Consider the following 7,007-nt stretch of genomic DNA (forward strand, 5'->3'; position numbering starts at 1 on the left):
TTTCCACAATGCAATGCTCACATCACTTTCCGTGTGATATTGTTGTTCATTTGTTCAAATGTATTTGACTATGACTTAATCCGACTGCTCTGAATTCATAATCACCTCACGGTTTGGTGTTAACCTACCGATTTTCAACTGCTTTGCCTACTGCAGATTAGGAACGCTGTCATGAAAATGTATGCTTGGGAAGTCTAAAATGAGGGTAACTCCCCTTAAGGTAAATGTCTGTGTTCTGAGTGGCAAAAAAATACTGATTTTTTAATAACATTTAGATATGTGCATACTGCCTGGCCTTAGGCAAACGCATTTAGAAGGGAAAGAAGTCGAACCAATGAATATTTTTCTTGCTCTTCAATCAAAACAAAACCTTCACAAAGTGGTGCGTTTTGCCCCTAAATGACCCATGAGGATTAGTGTGTTCTCATTTGTCAGTAATTGACCCTGACATGCTCCCTTTAAATGGTACTATTTTACGCAAACGTATACTGTAATGTACTACTATTATGATGTCACTTCACGGTAAGTAGAGCGAAATGCTGATATTGACAAGGTCAGAGACGTAAGGTATGTCCCAAATGCATCCCTATACCGTAAACGTGGATCCAAAAGGAAGTTGCTGGGGGTCTATTGGATGAGGGGTGTACTCAACTGTGCCTATAGCGTGTCAAAAGTCCCCAAACGGGAAATACCCTTGGCAACTGGGCAGAGGCCCTGTCCATTTCAGCACCGCCGGACCTCCCCTATTACCCGTGTCGTGAGTGGAGATGCAGCACAAGCGCTGTCCATACAACGGTGCTGAATACAGCAACGCATGCGCCGATCCTGCCTTTGTACTTCCTGATGGTAGCAAATGTTTTGGTGGAGTTTGACTATTATAGATAAAAAAAACAACGGATCGGCGCAATTTGCAAAACGCGCACCCCTTGGGGACCCCAGGACCGCGTTTGGGAAACGCTGGCCTAAAGAGCAAATAACCATGGTGTGCAGTACCCAAATTTAACCACAAGATGGTCTCCGTGCTCCACTGTAAAGTTTGGGCCTCTGCATGAGTCTCTCAGCAGCACTGCAACATGGGACTTTCAAAGTAAGTTGGCATGCAATGTTTCTTCTGGACTGTATTCAAGGCAACTAATGACACACAACTAATAGTGTCAATTATTCATCTGAACACAATTCTTGTAACTATTCGGCCTATATTATCACTCGTTTCTTTCCCCCTCCTTTGTAAAGCATTTTACGGACAGACAGACAGACAGCCCTAAGCCGGTTCCCACCCACAGGCAGCGAGTGAGAGGCTACTTTGTTTCCCTCCGACTTTGTTACTTTGTGTCATTTCGCGTGAGCGCCCAAAATGTCCGAAATGAAATCCTCACATTATTTCTCTCCAAATGGGAAACAAACAGCTGGTGAGGGTGCACTCTTGAGTTTGAAATCGAAGCCACTATAGTATTGTGATTGTTATTACATGGCACTTGTAACATATCACAGCAGCCTGCCTCTGAACGGGAATAGCCCAGTGGCTCATATATAAATGGCTGGTGAGGGTGCACTCGTGAGGTCAAATTTCTAAGCCATTTTGGCCCTCTAGTATATGCTCTCCCTTCGCACACACCCAGAGTGGGACAATGTTGTGTGCTTAAAAGTAGCCTAGTGTGCGTAATTTCTTTTTCACGACAGGTAGTACATGGAAATCAATGCGCTTTCTATGGAAAGAGGTGGGTGGCTCTTAAAAGAGCCTTTTGTGGTACAACATGTGTCGAGTAGAACACTGTTTGTAATAGGTTTTACTTCTTCTTGGAGGCTGCCTTCTTGGGCTTGGCTGCCTTGGGCTTGGCGGCTTTGGGCTTGGCTGCCTTTGTAGCCTTCTTGGGGCTCTTGGCCGCCTTTCTTGAGCCGCTGCGGCGGGCTTCTTCACCTTCTTGGGGCTCTTGGCGGCCTTTTTGGGTGTAGCGGGCTTCTTGGCCTTCTTGGGGACTTCTTTGCGGCGACGGCCTTCTTGGCTGCTACCTTCTTGGGCTTCTTCGCGCGGCGGGCTTCTTGGCGGCCACCTTCTTTACTTTGGGGACTGCGGCTTTCTTGGCGGTCCTCTTCGCCTCGACAGCTTTCTTGTTGAGCTTGGAAGGAGCCGGATGCACCGGTGCCCTTGGTCTGGACCAGGGTGCCCTTGGTGACGAGGCTCTTGACTGCGATCTTGACGCGGGAGTTGTTCTTCTCCACGTCGTAGCCGCCTGCCGCCAGCGTCTTCTTGAGCGCGGCCAGGGACATGCCGCTCTCCTCTCCTTGGAAGCGGTCACAGCCTTGACGATGAGCTCTCCTACGCTGGGTCCCGCTTTCTTGGGCTTGGCTGCTGCCTTCTTCTTGGGTGCCTTGGCGGCGCGGCGCTGCGGGTGCTGGTGCGACTTCTGCCATGTCTGTCTGTCGTTTGGTCCGGTAACACACACGGTCTGCGAGGAGAAGTTTGCTGTAGACGCTGCTCTGCGCTATTGAAGCTCCACACCGAGCAGGGGGCTGGCCTTAAACGCGACATGAGAACCATGTAGACTCAAGGCACCCAGCTCGGCTTCTCTGGGCTGGCCAAATGCTCTTTCACTTGTGTTTTCTGTTCGCCTATATCGGCCCAAAAGTCACCGACGGAGCCGTGTTTTCGGTCCAAAAGCGAACGGCCCAGCGAGCAGACTTGTCTCCGTTCAGAATAAAGTCATGTGGCCCGCGGAAGGGCCGTGCATTTTGTTGCGACTCGCTCAAAACCTCACCGTTCGACTGTCGGGTGGAGCGGGTGCGCACTGGTTTACCTGTGCTATTTGTCTCCTAAATGGCCTAAAAGTGCATCCGATTGCGAGCAGCACTTGTTGTGTAGTGAGCCGAGATGTCTGGCAAGGGAATCAAATGGTTTGGGGTCCCCTGATGTGGTCAGGGGTGTTTTAAAGAAGCGCTCTTTGGGGACCTAAAACACATGCACCTGTGAGGCCTGGCTGAGACTATTGTTGTACCTCAAGTTTCAGGTTGTATTCGTCGTATGTCCAGGATCCACATGGTATAAACAGTCCTACGACATGCTTACTTGCACTGTGTGTGTGTGTGTGTGTGTGTGTGTGTTATTGTATTAGTACTTTTTGTGCACTGGCAGTGTGAGTGTTGTTGTTGTTGTATTTGTAGCCTACTATTTCTACACAGTGAGATTGTGTGTTGTCTTCTGGTAGGTAGGTAGGTTGGCTGTCTCTACTAATATATTGTTGACCTGCTTGACTCCGCAGCTTGACTCGCCTCGGTCTTTGTGTCTGTGGTTCTTGGTGTCTGGCTGGCGCTATGGAGGCTGGCGCCCCCCATGGGTTATGGTGCGTTGATATAGGCCTAGATAGAGGGAGTCTCTCTCTCTCTCTCTCTCTCTCTCTCTCTCTCTCTCTCTCTCTCTGTCACTCACTCAGTCTCTCTCTCTCTCACTCACTCACTCAGTTTCACTCACTCAGTCTCTCTCTCGCTCAGTCACTCTCTCACTCACTCACTCACTTTCTCTCTCTCTCACTCTCTCTCTCTCACACTCACTCACACTCACTCAGTCTCTCTCTCTCTCTCTCTCTCACTCACACTCAGTCTCACTCACTCACTCAGTCTCTCTCTCTCTCTCACACTCACTCACTCAGCTTCTCTCTCTCTCTGTCTCTCCCTCACTCAGTCTCTCTATCTCTCTCTCAGTCACTCACTCACTCTCTATCTCTCTCTACTCACTCACACATCTCTCTCTCTCACTCACTCACCCAGTCTCTCTCTTGCTGTCTCTCTCACTCACTCACTCACTCAGTCTCTCTCTCAGTCTCTCTCTCTCTCTCTCTCACTCACTCACTCACACTCACTCAGTCACTCTCTCCCTCTCTCTCTCTCTCTCACTCACACACTCTCTCTCTCACTCACTCACAGAGAGACTGAGTGAGTGAGAGAGAGTGTGTGAGAGAGAGTGAGTGACTGAGAGAGAGAGACTGTCTCACTCTCACTCACTCACTCACTCAGTCTCTTTCTCTCTGTCTCTCTCTCTCTGTCACTCACTCAGTCTCTCTCTCACTCACTCACTCAGTCTCTCGCTATCTCAGTCACTCTCTCTCTCTCTCTCTCTCTCTCTCTCTCTCTCACTCACACACTTTCTCTCTCTCTCTCACTCTCTCTCTCTCTCTCTCACTCACTCACTCACACTCACTCAGTCTCTCTCTCACTCACTCAGTCTCTCTCTCTGTCACTCACTCAGTCTCTCTCTCACTCACTCACGCTCTCTCTCTCACTCACTCACTCACTCACACACTCTCTCTCTCACTCACTCACCCAGTCTCTCTCTTGCTGTCTCGCTCACTCAGTCTCTCTCTCAGTCTCTCTTTCACTCACTCACACTCACTATTTCACTCTCTCCCTCTCTCACTCACACACTCTCTCTCTCTCTCTCTCTCACTCACTCACAGAGAGACTGAGTGAGTGAGAGAGAGTGTGTGACTGAGAGAGTGAGAGACTGTCTCTCTCACTCACTCACTCAGTCTCTCTCAGTCTCTCTCTGTCTCTCTAAGTCACTCACTCAGTCTCTCTCTCTCTCACTCACTCACTCAGTCTCTCTCTCTCTCACTCTCTCTTCTCTCTCTCTCTCTCTCTCTCACTCACTCACTCACACAGTCTCTCTCTCTCTGTCTCTCTCAGTCACTAACTCACTCACTCACACTCTCTCTCTCTCTCTCACTCACTCAGTCTCTCTCTCTCTCTCTCTCTGTCACTCACTCAGTCTCACTCACTCACTCAGTCTCTTTCTCTCTGTCTCTCTCTCTCTCTCTCACTCAGTCAGTCTCTCTCTCTCTCTCTCTCTCACTCAGTCTCTCTGTCTCACTCACTCACACTCACTCAGTCTCACTCACTCAGTCTCTCTCTCAGTCTCCCCATCTCTCTCACTCAATCACTCACTCAGTCTCTCTCTCTCTGTCTCTCTCTGTCTCTCTCTCAGTCTCTTGCTCTCTCACACTCTCTCACACTCACGCAGTGTCTCTCTCTCTCTCTGTCTCTCTCTCAATCAATCACTCACTCACTCAGTCTCTCTCTCTCTCACACTCACTCACTGAAACTCACTCACTCACTCAGTCTCTGTCTCTCTGTCACTCACTCAGTCTCTCTCTCTCTCTCACTCACTCTCTCTCTCTGTGAGTGAGTGAGAGAGAGAGAGAGTGTGTGAGTGAGTGAGAGAGAGGGAGAGAGTGACTGAGAGAGAGACAGAGAGAGAGAGACTGAGTGAGTGAATGAGTGAGAGAGACAGCGAGCGAGCCACATGACTTTATGTGGCCTCCTTCCGCGGGCCACATGACTTTATTCTGAACGGAGACAAGTCTGCTCGCTGGGCCGTTCGCTCCCCACTTTGTCACGTGGAAGCTACGTTCATATATATATATATAGGCCTACTCCTATTCTTCCTAGACGGGATTATTCACCCCCTTTTTATTCTTGCCATTATCGTTCTCATTCACATCATTAGGGTATAGTCCAAAGATGGAGCGTCCATTCACTCCGTCCGTGTCCTACCGATTCAGGAACTCGACTCAAAATGACTATCCGCTCAATAAACGACAAAAGGCGTTTCTTTCCAATCAAACCCAACAGACTGCTTTTTTTATTTATTTACACTCTTTGTCAAATGGTGCCATTTTACATTGCCTTCACCTGGAATGGAGGCCGACAAACATAACATGGCTTACTATTCAGCGTGCAAAGACAAAAAAGGCGCGCTAAACCCCTACGCTGGAACGGGCGGGGGAAATGATACAATGTAGCCGCTCACCGAGCCGGCGCGCGCCGCCCGTTAAACATTGATACAATGTAACCGCGGTCCTACAATGTAACGCAGCCTACCTACGCATTCATTCGGTGGCGATGGAATTGCTATTTTTACTGACAGAGTGGGTGGCTCTTAAAAGAGCCTTTGGGTTAGTAGAGCAGTCCAAATGCGCTGTTTACTTGGAGCTGGTGTACTTGGTTACGGCCTTGGTGCCCTCGGACACGGCGTGTTTGGCAAGTTCACCGGGAGGAGCAGGACGCACGGCGGTCTGGATCTCCCCTGGAGGTGATGGTAGAACGCTTGTTGTAGTGGGCCAGGCGAGAGGACTCTCCGGCGATACGGCTCAAGATGTCGTTCTACGAACGAGTTCATGATTCCCATGGCCTTGGAGGAGATGCCGGTGTCGGGGTGGACCTGCTTCAGGACCTTGTACACGTAGATGGCGTAACTCTCCTTCCTGGACTTTCTGCGCTTCTTGCCGCCCTTCCTGCGGTCTTGGTGACGGCTTTCTTGGAGCCCTTCTTGGGCGCTGACTTTGCTGGCTCGGGCATGATGATGTCTCGTTGCTTCTCAGAAACGAATGAGGGCGTGAAGGGCGCTACCCGTCTTATGAAGAGGAAGCTAAGCAAAGTCAGCGGCAGTGGACACTCCCCTGCCTGCTCGTAGGCGCCCCTGCTATTTGCCCAGTGGAGCTCTAGTGCTCAAAGCAGCCTTCCGCTCAGAGGCTAGCTTCCCGAACAAAGACAATTGAGGGCGCGCGCGGGTCCTCACCCCTCCCTCCTCTCTATAGCCTATGCTCTGTGACCGATGGGGGATTGTGTGTTTCCAAAAAGGGGGCCTTTGATAGTTGTCCAAATGGCACGATTGTTGTGCCAAATAATGCTGGTGATAGAATTGCCCACTTTAGCACCGTCAGACATAGGGCTCGCATTTTGGACTGTGTGTGTGTGTGTGTTTGCGCGCTGTCCCCCTCTTTTCGAGCCACGTCTACCGACTCGTGGTGGCTTTATGTTGTCCAAATTCCACTATTGCTTGACCCAAAATAACAACGTCACTACACTTTGCCACTGTCAGATATAGGCCTCCCTCTGTGCGCTAAAACTGGAAGGGACATTAGAATCCTCTAATTAATACTCCCTGTCCACTCATAGTGGCTCATACTTTCCTACTAAATAGCATACTGAAAAAAAAAAACACTATATGGAATGGG

General features: G+C 49.8%; 1 pseudogene; it reads right to left on the reverse strand.

Moving 5' to 3' along the window:
* Positions 1–5,921: 5,921 nt before the first annotated feature.
* Positions 5,922–6,348, reverse strand: LOC123485160 (annotated as a pseudogene).
* Positions 6,349–7,007: the final 659 nt, after the last annotated feature.

This window comes from Coregonus clupeaformis, unplaced genomic scaffold (genome assembly GCF_020615455.1).
Source record: "Coregonus clupeaformis isolate EN_2021a unplaced genomic scaffold, ASM2061545v1 scaf0588, whole genome shotgun sequence".
In the NCBI taxonomy this organism is placed as follows: domain Eukaryota; kingdom Metazoa; phylum Chordata; class Actinopteri; order Salmoniformes; family Salmonidae; genus Coregonus; species Coregonus clupeaformis.